General features: G+C 46.6%; 1 long non-coding RNA gene across 3 annotated transcripts; it reads left to right on the forward strand.

The window, feature by feature from the left end:
- The first annotated feature begins 2,716 nt into the window (after positions 1-2,716).
- On the forward strand, positions 2,717-6,170 carry LOC125536936 (uncharacterized). Of its 3 annotated transcripts, none has more exons than XR_007295365.2 (3): positions 2,717-3,267; positions 3,698-5,171; positions 5,351-6,170. It is a non-coding gene; the product is annotated as an uncharacterized LOC125536936 (long non-coding RNA). The 3 variants fall into 3 exon arrangements; XR_015616479.1 differs by having other exon boundaries at positions 3,698-4,120; positions 4,218-6,170; XR_015616480.1 differs by having other exon boundaries at positions 3,698-4,120; positions 5,029-6,170.
- The last annotated feature ends 12,602 nt before the right edge of the window (positions 6,171-18,772 follow it).

Genomic DNA, 18,772 nt, shown 5'->3' on the forward strand with positions numbered 1-18,772 from the left:
AGTAGAGTAATATTCGGGGATTGTTTTCACACATACAAAAGGGTTCGGTGGATGTCCTTATAGTGCAACACCATGACGCGCCATTCGATTGACCGCGCGGTCACGGTGCACACGCTTGCACATGATTCTGTATCAATGTTGTGCTAACTAATGTGGTATAAGCACGACCGTGATGCACGTGCTTGCACAGGATTACGTGCTAGTACGGTGTTCTTTTAAATTTTATCAACCCTACATACAACTAAACTAAGCTCCCATAAGCGCACTCATCAATAGGTCACCACCACCGTTGTGCATGTGTGTACGGTGGAGTATAGTCACTGCCATGTGGGAGCCGACCCCACATGTCATCCGCACTACAGCACCATACATTACTGCAGAGGATCTCAACACTGCATATGCTGGCGCCCGCCTACTCCGGTCGACCATTTCTCGCCCACCACCGCCATGTCCCCACCATCCCTGTGCCATGAAGTCACAGGCTCGCCCGCTCACGTCGTCTGCAGTCCCTCCTCGCGATGTCGCCGCACTACCAAGCACGTGAGCAGGTGGAGCGGCGTCTATGCCCGCAATGTACAAAGAAGAGGAGGACGAGTGTGTGCACCAGCACGCGGTGAGGAGGAGCTAGTGGGTCACTGTCGTCTCCGCCTACGCGGAGGAGTCCCGCATGGTGGCTATCACGCCGGAAGCCGGTCGCTCCCGTGCTGAGCTCGTAAACCGGGTGCGGACGTGGAATCTACCTTGGAGACCTTCAATGCTACGTGGATCCTGCAATCTGAAGGAACAATGTGGGCCAGTCGACTCTTGTGAGCCATTGGATGCAAAATGGACGTCCAGAAGGGCTTCTTTAACCTCCGGAAATGATGCACTATTCATCTTCTCTCTCAACCATCAAGCAGCCAGCCCGCCACAGGCCTAACCGCCTGCCGCCGCCACCCCGCCCTCCCGTGAACCGCCTCCCACCGCCATGCTCCCCCACCCCTCCATCTGTTTAACCCCGGGCATGATTTATTTTTTCCAGCGAACTGCATTCCACATCCAACACTCATAAGATAGATCATGGGCACCATGCCACCCTAATATAGATACTAGGGCAGCTTCTCTGTCGTCTTCTCCTTCGCTCCGGCGAACTTCTTATTTCACAAACCGACTGACCCAAATAATACTACTAGTACGTATTAAGTATGGTAGGAACGCAAAGAAACGAGTAATAGTACCAACTACAAGAAGAACTATAGTAATACATACTAGTACATACTAAAGAGTTCAAACAACGAGAAAGAACATAACATAGTTCTACTGGGGGCTCGACACAACACACCCTTGAAATAAAACTAAGCAACTAGTCCGCTTGACAACGGCACTGTCACCTTACTCGGAGTCCTCGTCCCTCTTCCTCTTCGCTAATACTTCTTTGCTTGAACCGGACACTGGGCTCCGCTTCTTCATCCAACCCTTACAGATATTTAAACAAAGGTAGGCATCGTTGTTGCGTACACGATGTGATCTTCATCTATTGTCTCCGATTCCCATGCATGATGAAACTTGGGTTGAGATTTCTCCAGTTCACCGTAAGAAGGATCAATCTTGGCTGCTGCCAGGGTCAATAATGAAGGCTGAGAGGAGGACACTAGGCTTTACTTCTGGAGATCGAAGGGCTGGCCTACAATGAGGCCTATCCGATCCAGGACTCTCCTGTCATTCGTAAAGTCTACAATAACAAATTTCACTCTTTTGTCCTTGAGGAAGACCTCAAAATCCTGGCACCTAACGTCGGCATGGCATATGTGGTAGACCAAGCACATGTTATGTACGCAAACCTGGATGACGGCGGGCTTCTTCTTCTCTTCCTCCTTTAGAAGCTTCTCCTTTTCTAGTATTGTGGTGTACTCAACATCTAGCCCAGCGATCTACTCATCCTTTGAACTTTCGAACATGTGTAGGAAGCGACCAAGGCATGCTTCCACCTTCATGGATCTATGGGTGTATATGACGATGAACTCATCACCGGTGATGGTTTTAATCTTGTACTCACTAACAATCATGGAGATTTGGGAGGCCATGGATTTTGGAGGCAGCTTAGGAGAACTGGAACTGCTGTAATGTGAAAGGACAGGGCGACTAGGAGCAAACTATTGTAAGGTAGAAGACATGGACGACTAGGGCGTGCGAATGGCGTGGGGTGGTGGCTAGCCCAGTGGATAAACGGTTGCATGCCCCCAAAGATTTCTTGAGTACTATGTGGGACCCACTAGATGTCATGTCTACTAGACCTACATCGTATGCCTGACGGTATAGCTTCTGTTTGTTCGCATGCCATGCCGACACGTGCATGTAACTTTCACCTAATTTCGTCAACCGTCGCGCCTCCCACGACTGTCGCCTCCCTCGTGTTGTCGCGCCCTTTGAGACTTCGGCATGCTATAAATGAGCAAGTTTTTGCCTACCCCGCATGCATGATACTCCCTCTGGTCCTTTTTACTCACCGTATTAGATTTGTGTCAAGTTAAAGTTTGCAAAGTTTGACCAAATTTATATTAAAAATGTCAATCTTTCTCTAATAATAAAGCACGGGTTGAGTTTGTCGGGTTCACCGTCGCGGCCTTTTTTTACAAAGGCCCCTATGTTTTTTAGGAATCAACCCGCAGTCCTATTTTAAGTGCCTATTAGAGAAAACGTTTCGTTCTTACATAAAGAACCCTGCATTATCGTGTATTCGACCCGTGGTCCGTTTTAGGGGCAAAAACACATGCGCCCGAGCCAGGGAGCTCAGCTCTGCACCAGGCGCTCGCCCCGACCCCATCTTCCTCCGCCGCCTCGCCGCACCGGCCGGCATCACCGGAGATCACCGCCACCGGGAACAGGTCACGTCGCCGCACCTGCCTTCTCCTTTCCCTCTTCATCCTCCCTTCCTCTCACCATCTCTCTCTCCCTCCCATTGCAGCGCCGCCATGGCTGTCCCGAGCTTTGCCGGCAGCCGCGCCGCGTGAATCCGGCCGGATCTAGCCGCCCTTGCCCAGATCCGCATCCTCCGCTCCGCCGCGCCCCGGATTCGGCCACTACCAAGCCTCCCATCCGCCGGCCTTCCCCTGCTCGACTCGGGTGGACGGGCGAAGTTTCTGACTTGCCATTATAGTTGACCTGAAGCTCCGTTGGTGAGGACCATTGCCGCTGCTGTAGGTTAGGGAGAAGGCTCGAGGCAGCCACGAATTCCGTCCTGCACTACTTCAACACCGACCTATTCTAGCATGAATCTTCTGCCGTGAGGTATTTTCTTGTGCACTTGGATGCTTGTACCAATATTTAAGGCTTTTCGTTCGTGAAATTGAGCACTAGGTGGTCAAACTATAGGTTTACTTCATGTTTCTTCCCTTGGTAGTTTACAGATCTTTCCTGTATTGATGATATTGTCCTAAATTTCGTTTGAAATTGAGGGGATGTGATTTTTCTAGCCCTCAAGCAAAAAAGTGATTGAGGGTTCCAGCTATACGACGAAACTAATCTCAGTAGTTTAAGTTTTCACTACACTTTTCGCATGCTTGAGGTTGAGGTTAATTTCCTGTCTTCGAAATTATGATATAAGCATTTTATGCTTGTGTTTAAGTCAGCACTGCCTCCTCTTATTTTGTGTGTGTGTTTTTAACCTATATGAGTGCAGCTGCAGAATGTGCCACTGACGTCACCATTATATATGCAGGATTTGATGCAGCAAGGGCCATTTGTTTGACAGAAACAGAGTGGTTACCGCAAGAGAGGTACAAATCAAGGACCGAGGAGGGACGAGGGCGGATTTGATCTAAGTTGGGTCACTTTCTATGAATAGATGATGTGATTGCTTTGTTATTTTGTTTAATTAATAGAAAAATTGATGAGGCAATTGGAAGAATCAAGCAGGAATTTTACTACATATCTGCGCCATTGATTTGGTCATCTCTGTCACTAGCAAGTTGCATAAGAAAGAGTGTGGTGTTGTAGAGGCGTGTATAGTTGTGAGTCCCTCGATTATAAAGCAGATCCAGGTGAAAGATGTAGGTGGTGTGCGGATTGAACTCTAGATCGAGAACCTACAGTACTAGATGGACGATAACTATGCTTACAATTGTTGACCGAACACTGTGAGGTATGTGCCTGTCCCTCTTCCACCCATATCAACATGTAATTTTGTAAGAAGCTAATTTAGTGTAGCAAGAACATCATATTTTAGATACGGTCTGCAGATCGATGTACTTTGTCCGTCTTTCCTTCACCAAAGCATGCGTTGTGAGATCATGATTACTACCAGGTAGTACAACATTGCAATTTATTTTCCAGAATGTTCCTTGAACACACTCCCAAGTTCCCAACCATCAGTAATTATAGTCTCCTCAATTCAGATGCATAATTACATAATATTGTTATACATGCTGCTTAAGTTGATCACCATTATGCTGTTAATTGGACCTCAAGAATAGAGATGACACCTTACCATAGGCAGCTCTTTATTTTGTGCACGTTAACTCAATTCTGAAAGTTGATTCAAGTCTTTAGTGCTTGAAGTAGATTCGTAGAAGCTACAATTCTGTTAGTATGTGAACAAAAAGCTTATCTTATATGTGTGACCGGAGTTGCAGAATATGAATAGGGGAATGATCATAGATGCCAACACCTACAGTATGATTTACCTTGATAGATGTGCAGTGGATTCGTAAGTAGTTTTAGTGTTTTTTGTAGATAGCTCAAGTACTTAAGCTTCTGCAATCATGAAAAACAAAACAAGGGACCAGTAGTCAGGTTCCAATACACTGATGCTTTCTCTGTTAAAATCTTGACACACATTATGAATCTCAATAGCTTAATCGATTCTAAGCTCATCAGAAGTATTTGTTCAGAATTTGGATCATCAGTCGCATATGCTTATACCCGAACCCGCTATAACTTGGTATTCTTGTGCCAGATTTTTGCCATTCGGTAATAGTTATAATTGCATACTTCGATCTGGGAGTAATGGTTGTACCAGGATGCGTCTCATGTCTTACTTTGTGACAGCAGTTGGTCGCATTTCAGTGACCGTCAATTGAACCTTGAACAAGCAACTAAATAGCAGGTCTTCTTTGGTTGGAAGCACCACATCTCATCTGTGTTGCTGCAAAAGCTTTTCATTATTGGACCAAGCTTATGGGATATGCATTGCAGTAAGTATTAGTTACCATGTTCAGTTCGTGTGACCGATTTAATTACTTCTCTTGTGTGGAGAAAAACTCTTTAGTTGCTTCTTTTGTTTGTGCGAATAAAGCCGTCGAGTTACTTCAAAAATGTCCTTTTCTCCTAGGATATAAGATTATGTTATGTGGGCGGGCTGATTGATTTGCAGGTCAGTAAGGCTGTACATTGTGTGGAGGGACTGAATGTGTATCCTGTTCAGTGCACATCGACGAAACTGGATTCAAAAAAGTAAAATATAGAGGCTGGAGAGTTCAGCGACCAGCTTGGTAGCACTTGTGTGGCATCTATCATCGAGCAGCACCCTTACTGCGACGTCCTACCCGTGGTCCTTATGGCACCGTTTACATAGCATAGACATGGATGTGGTCGGCCTCGGCATGTTCTCCTTTTGTGGCCAAGGACAGTGATAATGCAGAGAATTTTAGAATTGGGTTGCAGGCATGATGCTCAAACCTGCTCTTTAGGGGCTTGCAAAATGATCTTTCCTGTTATGTAACAAAACATTCTCACGTAGTACCGTAGGTCATGGAGGAGAAGAGCGTGTATGATCATGATGAGGCCGGGCATATGGCTGCCGCTGTGCGGGACCACAAGATCGTCAGCGAGATCCGTGACCATATGCGGCTCCTTTCGTGCGAGAGGAATTCTCCGGCAGCTATGAGGACGACCAGAACACGTCCGCCTAGAAGCAGCAGAGAGATGTATTTGAGGATTTTATACTATCTGTGTCTTTAACAGACTACTACTGATCACAAACTAAAAAGGAAACGGATTACTGGATCGGATGTGGAAGAGGAAAAGAAATTGGAATAAAATCCATACAACAACTCGACCAGCAGTGAAGTACCCAGCTTTCAGAGATTGGACGCCCAGATTAGTACACAGGAAAGTTGGACTACTTGATCGTCTTGAAGGAGGATGTCTACATGTACTGAACCAGTAAATCATTCATGGATATTTCTTTATAATGTCTGCAATAACTCATTCGTCGTTATTTAAAATTTTGATTAGTCTGATGGCCCTTTATAATGTTTGTGCAATCTATACGAATAATTCCATGTGCATATGTATTTTACCACCAAAATCAGTAACTATGATTATCCTTGGAAATGCAATAATGTTGCAAAGCAGTTAAGATCATATGAAAAATTACATATCTTACCCTGCTTCTTGCACTCCTCAACGCTTGCTCCTTCTCCTTGTCACTGGCATGGTTGCATTATACACTATAACCAACATCCATGAATAAAATTTAGTAAAAGCACTTGATAATAGAAGAAAAGGAGTGAAATGAGATATATTTCCTACTATCTGGGTAATGATCGGGATCGGAACTTATCATCCGTTGGACAAGTGGTGGTGGAGGTAAAGGTCATGATCAGAACTTTGAGCGAGTTCAAGATCACATGGGTCCGAAGGACAGCAAATGGTGTTGCCCATTTGCTGACGCGCTTACGAATAAGCAGTAGAGCATCGGTCCTTTGGGACTCAGTTCCCCCTATTGTATTCTTAGCGTTGTATCAGACGAAATTCCTAATTTAGTTTAATAAAGTGGGGGTGTGAACTTCAAAAAAAGAAGTGTTTGTTTGGGACAAGCCCAAATAGTGTTCAATTTTTATGAAAACGTTAAATTTTATTAAAAATAATAAAATTTACCAAAATTAACCTAATTATAAATGTTTATTTAAATTGGATATAAAAATGTTGCACAATAGCACATGAAGCAGATTGTATCTCTTTTTTTGCCCGGTGCAACGCACAGGCATTTGTAATAGTATCTACAATACAAAATATATATTTTATGAAACTACATTTCATAATGAATATAAAAATACTGATGTGACATTGTGAATGTTGATACATTTTCTATAAGTTTGGTCAAAGTAGAGGTACTTTGACTTCGGAGAAAACTTATATGCACTATGCAGACTAGTTCCTCCGTCTAGGTGCGTTATGATACTGTCATGTTATATATAGTCATCACAACAAAGTTAGCTACAAGAGTACTACTACCTCCCTTCAAGTTTAAAGGGCTCGATTAAAAAATGTCACATACTATTACCAAGATAGAGGCGGTGGAATAGTTTTTGTAGTCTGCAAAAGTACTCAATTAATGCTCTCGTTCTTCACAAAAAAATGTGTTTACCAATGCATTATTGCATTGCATGCATGCCTGAACACTAACTGACAAAGAATTTTTACATGCATTAGTCAATATTCTCTAAATTCTTGCATGCAGTAATTTGGTGCACCTTGAAATCTGAACATGTGTGGGCATGTATGTTTTTAATGACTTGAGACTAGCTAGCCCGGCATGCAGTGGTCAGTTCATTGTATGCAATGATATTAATTAGCAAATCTGTTGTCAACACCTTGGTCGCAGTGCAGAACGTAATAAGATGACTTATCCACCGTTCCCATACCTGCAGGAAGCTCGTTCGCCTTCAAATATTTTCCTCTCCATGTGTGAAAACAATTTGCATGCTTGACTCTTCTTCACCCTCCGGTAGTCCCACCATTCCTCCCCGTGTGAAAACAATCTGCATGTGTAGGATCGAAAGTATGTCTAGAGGGGGGGTGATTAGACTACTTGACAAAATAAAAATCTAGCCTTTTCCCAGTTTTAAGTCTTGGCAGATTTTAGCAACTTAGCACTAGTCAAGTAAACAACCTACACATGCAAGTCTAAGAGTATAGTAGCGGAATGTAAAACATTGCACATGCAGGTAAAAGGGAGGAGTTTGGAGGGAGCAAATGCAATGTCGACACGGAGATTTTTGGCGTGGTTTCTATAGGTGGTGCTATCGTACATCCACGTTGATGGAGACTTCAACCCATGAAGGGTAACGGTTGAGCGAGTCCACGGAGGGCTCCACCCACGAAGGGTCCATGAAGAAGCAACCTTGTCTATCCCACCATGGCCATCGCCCACGAAGGACTTGCCTCACTAGGGTAGATCTTCACGAAGTAGGTGATCTCCTTGCCCATACAAATTCCATGGTTCAACTCCACAATCTTGACGGAGGCTCTCAAGTGACACCTAACCAATCTAGGAGACACCACTCTCTGAAAGGTAATAAATGGTGTGTTGATGATGAACTCCTTGCTCTTGTGCTTCAAATGATAGTCTCCCCAACACTCAACTCTCTCTCATAGGATTGGATTTGGTGGAAATATGATTTGAGTGGAAAGCAACTTCGGAAGGCTAGAGATCAAGATTTATGTGGTTGGAATGGAATATCTTGACCTCAACACAAGTGTAGGTGGTTCTCTCTCAGAAAATGTATGATGGAAGTGTAGGCATGTTTTGATGGCTCTCTCCATGAATGAAGAGTGGGTGGAGGGTTATATATAGCCTCCACACAAAATCTAACCATTACACACAGTTTACCAAACTTGGTGAGACCGAATCATGAAACTCGGTCGGACCGATTTAGTTCAAAATGTGAACATTAGGATTTTTGGTGGGACCGACACGTCAACTCGGTGGGACCGATTTCATTAGGGTTAGGGCATAACGTAATCTCGGTGAGGCCGATTACACAAACTCGATGGGACCGATTTTGATAATAAGCTAACCAGAGAGTTGGTCAGGCAAACTCGGTGGTACCGATTCGCTCATCTCGGTTGGACCAAAATGTTACGAAGGGGAAATAGAGAGTTTGCATTGCGAACTCGGTGGGACCGATCGCTCATCTCGGTTGGACCGAAACGTTACGAAGGGAAACAGAGAGTTTGCAATCCCATCTCGGTGAGACCGAGATCCCTATCGGTGAGACCGAAAAGACTAGGGTTTTATGGCAGTGGCTATGTCAACTAAACTCGGTGGCGCCGGATGGAAAGTTTCGGTGGGGCCGAGTTTGACTTTTGGTTTGGGACATATGTGGATATGAGAAGGTGGTTGAGGGTTTTGGAGCATATCACTAAGCATTTTGAGTAAGTAACCCATTAAGCAACACCTCATTCCCTTTTAATAGTATTGGCTTTTCCTATGGACTCAATGTGATCTTGGATACTAAAAGGTAAAAAGTAGAGTCTTGAGATTTAGAGCTCGAGCCAATCTTTTGTCCTTAGCATTTTGAGGGGTCCACATTTCTAATCCATGCCATGCCAATCATTGAGCTTTCCTGAAATATTTATCTTGCAATAGTATTAGCTCAATGAGCTATATGTTGTTAGGAATTTCCAAAACCACCCAGGGATAGTTGCACTTTCAATCTACCCCTTTTTGGTAATTGATGACAACATATAGATCAAAACTTCGACAAATGATTATAAGATTGAAATACATCGTCGCTTTCAGAAGTATGTGATAAGCAAGAACTCCCCCTAATTTGTGCATTATTTAAAATTGGCTTTTGAATGCAAATGAACAATCGATTAGGATCATGGGTTACTCTTACATGTCACAGACATCTTGGTGGAGCTCTCAAAATGATATAACTTAAAAGCATGCACTCATCACCAAGCAAAGTGAACGATCATATAAGAAAATAGAGGATAATATCATCCAAGCAAGCATTAAAGTAGCATATGATCAATCACATGATCACACAATTGTCTCACACAAGGACATAAAGTATCTCTCACAGGCACACAATAAAAAGTTCAACCAAAAGCAAAGAAGCAAAACACTCTCTCGAAGCCTATGATCTATACATATTTCTCCCCTTTTGGCAACAAATTACCAAAAAGTTCAAATATGCATAGTGATATGCGTCTCTCAGGCTTGGTCTTCGGGAGGTGGTGTAGAGATAACTCCAAGGATGAAGGCATCCGTTAATGTAGTTGAAGCTGGTGGAGTGGCTGCTGGAGGTGGTACTGAGGCTGTAGCTGCTGGTGTTGATGCTGTTGCTCTTGTATCAGGTACATGCACCGCAGCACACCTCTGTCCTCTAGGCACTCGCTGAAATGCATCAGTAGTTGCCTTCCCTCTCTTCTCTTCTGCTTCCTCCTGGAGCTGCTCAACTGCTGTTTGAATCACAGTTACCTTCGGATCGAGATCATAAAATTTGGTTTCTACGATCCTCTCCAAGCTCTCCTGGTTTTGAGTCAGGGTGGCCAAGCCCTTCTCAATCCTCAGTGTAGACTGGATCATATATGCAAGTTGATCTTGCTTGCTCTTGAGGAAAACTTGAGATGCCTCTTCAATACTTGGCATCTTGGCAGTTTTCCCAGCCTTTGCTTTGGCTCTCTTCTCCTGTGCTTGAGCTAATGATGGTTCCTCCTCATTCATCACTACAGTATTGTCTTCAAAATCAGGATAAGGGTAGATGCTCCTTATCCAACAGATATGTTCCTGTGCCCATCTTGGAGTTGATGAGCTCCTGAATGTGTGGAGCATACCCACAGCTTCTCTTCTGGTCAGCAGATGTCCTCTTGATTGTCTCTACAATCAGACTCATGACCTTGAACTTCTGAGGGACATAAAAAATTTGTAGCAGGTTGATAGCATGCCCTATGATCATCTTGTGATCTGATGACTTGGGTAGCAATGTGTGCCTTAGGATCCAGTTGATGGTAGGCAGACCAGACAACAAGTAATGTACTGATCCAAGCTTGTGAGTCTCCAAAGCTTTATCTGGGATCTCCTTGTACATGTTTGCCATAGTGTTGTGGTCTTTCTTCTTCTTGGCATACACATCCAAGTCATCCTCATGTTTCTCTGGGGCATTTATCAGTTTGGCCCATTCTCCAACAGTGGACCAGTACCTAGTACCTTCAGACATCCATATGATCTTCCTATTTGGGTAAAAGTGAGCAGTGGAGTAAAACTGCATGATCAGCTCATCATTCCATTTTGTGAGCTTCTGTCCAACAAAGTCATCTACTCCACATGCTTTGAAGCTGTCATATACTCCTGGGAAGTGATTCTCATTCTCCTTGATGAATTCCCTATCAACCCATCTCATGTCACAAACAATGGGCTTCTTGTCGAGTAAAATTGTCTCATAGAAATCTTGCTGTTATTTTTTGTGGAACCTGTAGTCAACTGCAGTTCTTCTCCTCACAGCATAGGGATCAGACTGTCTCCACAATCTCAGTCCAGCATTTTTTCCGATGTGCATGTCTTCAGCCACTAGATGAGTATCACTGTGGTCTGGGATCTTGGGTTTCAACTTTCTCAACACATGGGATTCATCATCCTCTTCTTCAGCTTCAGGCACTGGGGCCTTGTTCTTCTCTTCAGTAGGAATACCTCTGGTGTTCCTCTTGGGCTTAGTGGGCTTCTGAGCTTGAGCTTTGGGAGCAGCTTTGGGCTTTGATGTTGCAGCCCCTGACTTAATCGCATCTCCCATAAGCTTCCGAGCTTTAGTTGCTGGAGCATTCTCTTCCTCTTCCTCTTCTTCTGTGGTATCCTTGAACATGGATGATCTCCCTAGAACTCTGGTAGTGGTCTTCTTGACCCTCTCCTTTCTCTTCCTGCCTTCTCCAACCTCTTTGGGTTCAAGAGTGAACTCCATGGTTTCTTGAGTAGAGGCTCTGGACTTTGACATAGGAATCCTTCTTGCTAGATCCTTCTTATTCATCCCTGGCTTAACTGTAGCAGTTGTGCCATACTTCTTTTTCAGCACCTTCTTCTTGGAGCTTACTTCCTCCTCAGTAGTGTAACACCCCGTATGTAACCTGCCATATTTGTATTCCAACTCTTGCCATTTCGGGCACTAAGTTATGATATTTCCTCGTTGTTGGGTTTTTGTCTTCGTGTTGCTTTTGTCTTTGTCATGCATCTCATATCATGTCATCATGTGCATCGCATTTGCATACGTGTTTGTCTCATGCATCCGAGCATTTTCCCCGTTGTCCGTTTTGCATTCCGGCGCTCCTATGTCCTCCGGTGTCCCCTTTTGCCTCTTTTCGTGTGCGGGTGTTAAACGTTCTCGGATTGGACCGAGACTTGCCAAGCGGCCTTGGTTTACTACCGTTAGACCGCCTGTCATGTTTCGTGCCATTTGGACTTCGTTTGATACTCCAACGGTTAACCGAGGAACCGAGAAGGCCTCATCTGTGTTGCAGCCCAACACCCCTCCAAAGTGGCCCAAAACCCATCTAAACCCCTTCCATCACCTCGGTCGTTCGATCACGATCGCGTGGCCGCAAACAATGCTCAATTTGGAGCCTCCTAGCTCCCTCCACCTATAAAAGGCATCTCCTCCCCGAAATTCCGGATCCCTAACCCTAAACCTAGTCCCTCTGCGCCACTGGACGTGTCCGTTTCGGCCGGACACACCCGCACCCGCGCCCGCGGCGAATCAGATCGCGCCACGTGTCCCCCACCGTCCTCACCGCACCCTCCGTCGCCACAGGCCCGCGCGGCCTGCAGCCGGCTCACGGGGCCCATCCGCCGCCGCCGCCCGAGCCCGCGGGAGACCAGATCTGCGCCGCCCAGTCCTCTCTTGCGCCGCCGCCTCGCGTCTCGTCGCCGGCCTTCCCCGCCGCCGCGCATTTCTCCCGCCTCGCCCACCGGACCTCGCCGACCGCCGCCTTGCTCCGCCCTTCCTCGCCGCCCTGGATCCGCCCGAGCTCGCCGGAGGAGCTCCGCCGCCGCCCACCGCCAGATCCGGCCACGGGAGCCCGAGCCCGGCCGGATCCTCCACCCCGCCGGCGACGACCTCGCCGGAGCCGCCGTCTCCGTCACCCGGGTCCTCCTCTGCCTCGGCTTGGCCCGATCCGCTCCGCCTCGCCCGACCCGATCCACTCCGCCCGTTGACTTTTCCAGGAGGTTGTTTTTCTACCAAGTCCCCAGCATTTTTAGCGTTTTTCATCATGCCATATCTGTGCATCTGTGGCTCCGTTTTGGGCGTGTATGTAACGCCCTCGATGCGGCTATAGCTCCCACGTGTCGAGGCACGACTTAGAGACATAACCGCATTGAAAGCAATGTCGCAAGTCAGGCAATCATTACAGCATCCCATGTAATATATAATAAAAGGGGGAGAACATAGTTGGCTTACACTCGCCACGTCACATCAAAGTACATAAATAACATCCATCATACAAACACTCATGGCCCGACTACGGCGCCAAAATAGAAGAAAACCCAACATGCGACAAGGCCCTGAATCGAACCCCAACTAGGCACCACTACTGATCATCGGGAAAGGAAACATAATAACGCTGAGATTCCTCGTCGAACTCCCACTTGAGCTCGTACTCGTCACCTGGAGCGAAATCACCTGGACCTGCATCTGGAATTATAGTATCCGTGAGCCATGGGGACTCAGCAACCTCGCACCCTCGCGATCAAGACTATTTAAGCTTATAGGAAGGATAAGGCAAATATATGTGGAGCTGCAGTAAGCGACTAGCATATATGGTGGCTATCTTATACACAAAAGAGAGCGAGAAGAGGAGGCAAAGCGCGAGCGAGAATCTAGAAGACAACCTGCGCAAGCATAACTCCAACTCCGTGTCCACTTCTCGGACTCCGCCGGAAAGGGGCCATCACGGTAACACACCCGGTTGATTCATTTTAATTAAGTTTAATTCAAGTTATCTATAACCGGACATTAACAAATTCCCATCTGTCCATAACCGCGGGCACGGCTTTCGAAAGTTCAATCCCTGCAGGGGAGTCCCAACTTAGCCCATGACAAGCTCTCATGGTCAAAGAAGGAATAGACCTCCTCCCAAGATGTTCCGATCAGACTCGATATCTCGGTAACTCAAGACACTTCGACAGGTTAAAACAAGTCCAGCAACACCGCCCGAATGTGCCGACAAATCCCGATAGGAGCTGCACATATCTCGTTCTCAGGGCACACTCAGATAGGTCAAGCTACGAGTAAAACCAACCCTCAAGTTTCCCCGAGGTGGCCCCGCAGGCTGCCCGGTTCGGACCAACACTCAGAGGGAGCACTGGCCCGGGGGGGTTAAAACAAGATGACCCTTGGGCTCCGGTAACCCAAGGGAAAAAGAGGATAGGTGGCGAATGGTAAAACCAAGGTTGGGCATTGCTGGAAAAGCTTTAATCAAGGCGAACTATCAAGGGGTTCCCATTATAACCCAACCGCGTAAGGAACGCAAAATCCAGGAACATAACACCGATATGACGGAAACTAGGGCGGCAAGAGTGGAACAAAACACTAGGCGAGAGGCCGAGCCTTCCACCCTTCACCAAGTCTATAGATGCATTAAGATAATCATGGCAATATAATGATATCCCAACAAGTAAATAAAAGATGTTCCAACAAGGAACGACCTCCAATCTTCACCTGCAACTAGCAACGCTATAAGAGGGGCTGAGCAAAGCGGTAACATAGCCAATCAACGATTTGCTAGGACAAGGTGGGTTAGAGGTTTGAAATTGCAATCGGGAGGCTGACAAGCAAAAGGTAGGCATCGTAGCATTGGCATAGCAAAAGAGCGAGCAAACTAGCATAGCAAAGATAGTAGTGATTTCGAGGGTATGATCATCTTGCCTGCACAGTTATCAGAGTTGACTGGATCCTCACAAGCGAACTCAACGGGCTCCTTGTTAGCGAACTCGTCTCCCGGCTCTACCCAACAAGACAAACAAGCAACAAGGATACAATCAACCACGTGCAAGACCAAGCAATATGATGAAATGATGATATGCTATGCGGGATGCGACGCGGAATGCAAAATGCAAGATATGACAGGAAATGCATGAACCTGGCCTCAACTTGGAATTCCAAGGGTGCCACTGGAAATATGAGATGAAATCGCTTGAAAACGATATAAAGAACGCCGGAATCGGAGTTACGGTTTGGAAATGGCAAGCGTTTTAAGAATGACACCGGTCTGCAATTTACAGCAAGTAGGCATCTAAATGCAACGAGATGAACATGCTACAGCCACCAAACATGACAACAAAATACATGGCAGGGACGCACACAAGATGCTTAACAAAAGACTAGCACTGAGCCTCGGCCAATTCATCCATTAAGAGATTTAAACAAGCATGTCAAAAACGCAAATGCAAAACAGATCTCAGACTTAGTGAAATTAACACTTGTCTGAAATTTCAGATCACGAAGCCCTCTTCGGAGCAGCAAAACAACATGATACATGACCTGATTAAGACAAGTAATAAAATGGCATGGAGCTACTCAACAAGATTAACAAAAGACACAAAGTGACCTGGGGCCAAAAGGGTTCACAAAATATACTAACGGGCTCACGAACATAGCAAAAACACAATCAGTTTTCAAACTTAGTGAAAACTGAGACATGCTGAAATATAACTCACGAAGGCATGTAAACGAGCTCGATGCACTCACCACGGTGCAAGTCATGGAAAGGCAGGCGTACATCTATTAATAAGGTACAAAATTCTAGCTATACATGGCAAGAACAATGTCATAGCATGCACGGATCAACTACAATAACATCGGCAAAATCGCAAACGAGTTGACGATCTGCCCAGATTCACCACGAAGCAAAAGTAGAGCTCGATTGACTCAAGCTATGGTGCTCCATAATTGCAAGTAAAGACATCGATGGATAGAGAATAACATGATTAACAAAACTCCTTTACTGATCATCCTCAAAAGAGGTACAGATTACTAGGAAACAAGCTGAACATATGGCATCATGAACTAAATAATCCCAGACTTAGTGAAAACTACTAAGTCCCTGAAAACAGATTTCCCGGGTGCCTCACTTTGCAAGCTTGCACAAGTCACCACACACATCCTAAAAATGCATGGGTTGCACCACTGGAAAGAAGACAAAATCCTTAACGAAACATATGAAGGACTCACAGGCATAGCATGCACACAATAATCATGGCAAAAATGACAAAAGTCTAAGATGAACTAGCAGATCTGACAATTAACTCACGAAGCCTCCTTCTAACAGCATTTTGGGCAACAAGATGAACTCAAATGAAAATGATGCAATGGAATGAAATGATGTACTCGTCGAGGTGAACATTTTGATATACTATATGCCCAAATCGGAGCTACGGATGCAAAGTTACGGCAGGTCAAAGTAGGCATAAAAATTAGGGTTTCTGAGGAAAAAGTCAACCGTTCGGGATCCAGATCTGGATCGGCACGGATAACGGAGTTCGCCGGATTTCACTGTTCACGCCGGAGTCTTGCCGGAGAGGAAGAAGCCGGACGTGGGGAGGAGGAGGAGGACGGCGGGGCCGGCCGGATCCGGCGAGGACGGCGGCGGCGGCGGCCGGGGTCGGCCGGTGCGGGCTCCGGCGAGGCGGGCGAAGGGTGGCCGGGGTCGGCCGGTGCGGGCTCCGGCGAGGTCGCCCGCGGAGGCGGCGAGCTTCGGCGCCCGGGGCCGGGGAAGACGGGCGGCGCGGGGCGAGGCTCCTCGGGCCCGGCGAGGCGCGGGGGAGGGCCCGCCTCGGGCCTGCGGGCCGGTGGGAGCGGCGATGTGGGCGCGGCGGCGCGGGCTAATGGCGTGGCGACAAGTGGCGGCGGGGTGGCGATTCGGACGTGTCCGTCGGCGGGGAATTTGTCCGGCGGGCGCGAGGGGTGGATCTAGGGTTTCGTGGGAGGAGATGATCCGAAAATGGAGGGGGCTATTTATAGGCATAAGTGGAGGTAGGAGAGTCCAAATGAGGTGCGGTTTTCGGCCACGCGTTCGTGATCGAACGATCTAGATGATGGAGCAAAGATTGGTGGGTTTTGGGCCAAATTGGAGGGGTGTTGGGCTGCAACACACACGAGGCCTTTTCGGTCCCTCGGTTAACCGTTGGAGTATCAAACGAAGTCCAAATGATACGAAACTTGACAGGCGGTCTACCGGTAGTAAACCAAGGCCGCATGAAAAGTCTCGGTCCAATCCGGAAATGTTTAATCCCCACACACGAAAGAAAGCTAGAATTGACCACCGGAGGAGAACGAAGCGCCGGAATGCAAAACGGACAACGGGGAAAATGCTCGAATGCATGAGATGAACACGTATGCAAATGCAATGCACATGATGACATGATATGAGATGCATGAAAACGAAAACAACACACGGAGATAAAGACCCGAACCCGAGAAATAAATATAAATTAGCGCCGGAAACGGCAAGAGTTGTAGTACAAATAGGGAAAGTTACATCCGGGGTGTTACAACACTACACCACTACGAAAAGATCTCGTCCCGAGATCTAGGACTGAAAGAACTCCGGGTACTCAGAACGGAGGTGATCGTCGCATTCCCAGGTAGCTTCACGGTCGGAATGGTGTGACCACTTGACTTTGAGAAATTTGATCGACTTGTTGCGAGTCTTGCGTTCAGTCTCTTTAAGAATAGCAACTGGGTGCTCATGATAGGAGAGATCTTCTTGGAGCTTAATGTCCTCGAAGTTGACGGTGCGGTCAGGAGTCTTGAAGCACTTTCGAAGCTGAGAGACATGGAACACGTCATGAACATTTGCAAAGTTTGAAGGAAGCTCGAGTTGATAGGCGAGGTCGCCTCTCTTGCTGACAATCTTGAAAGGTCCCACGTATCTAGGGGCAAGCTTCCCTTTGATACCGAAGCGACGAGTACCTTTCATAGGAGAGACACGGAGGTAAACATGATCTCCGATCTCGAAAGCCAAATCACGGTGCTTACTATCATAGTAGCTCTTCTGGCGGGATTGGGCTGCTTTGAGGTTATCACGAATGACTTTGCACATTTCTTCTGCTTCTGTGATTAAGTCATTACCCAGCAGCTGACGTTCACCGGTTTCAGACCAGTTGAGAGGGGCACGACACTTCCTGCCATACAGAATTTCAAATGGGGCCTTGCCCAAACTTGCTTGAAAACTGTTGTTGTATGAGAATTCAGCATAAGGAAGACAATCCTCCCACTTCATGCCGAAGGAGATCACACAAGCCCTGAGCATATCTTCAAGAATCTGGTTGACACGCTCGACTTGACCGCTTGTTTGAGGATGGAAAGCTGTGCTGAAGCGGATGTTAGTGCCCATGGCCTTCTGGAAAGAATCCCAAAACTTCGAGGTAAAGATGCTGCCACGTCTGAAGATATCACTTGAGGAATACCGTGCAGAGAGACAATACGAGAGGTATAGAGTTCCGCCAATTGAGCTGCAGTGATCGACTCTTTGATAGGCAGAAAGTGAGCCACTTTGGTGAGTTTATCGATGACAACAAATATAGCATCATTGCCACGCTTGGACTTTGGAAACCTAGTCACGAAGTCCATTTCAATGTGGTCAAACTTCCATTCTGGAATGGCAAGAGGTTGGAGGAGACTAGCTGGCCTTTGGTGTTCTGCCTTCACTCTTCTGCAGACATCACATTCATTCACGAATTGAGCGATCTCGCGCTTCATTCGAGTCCACCAATAAGCTTGCTTGAGGTCCTGATACATCTTCGTGCTCCCAGGGTGGATGGAAAGGAGAGAATTGTGAGCCTCGTTCATGATCACTTTACGAACTTCACCTTTGGGCACAACAATACGATCCTCGAAGAAGAGAGTGTCCTTGTCATCAAGGCGGTAGCACTTGTACTTGGACTGACTCTTGGCAATCCCAATCTTCACCTTTTTCACCATAGCATCAAGAAGCTGGGCTTGGCGAATCTGGTCTTCTAAGGTAGGAGAGACTTGAAGGTTGGCGAGGAAACCTTGAGGAACAACTTGCAGAT

This window comes from Triticum urartu, chromosome 2A (genome assembly GCF_056163025.1).
Source record: "Triticum urartu cultivar PI428250 chromosome 2A, HENAU_Tu73, whole genome shotgun sequence".
In the NCBI taxonomy this organism is placed as follows: Eukaryota; Viridiplantae; Streptophyta; class Magnoliopsida; order Poales; family Poaceae; genus Triticum; species Triticum urartu.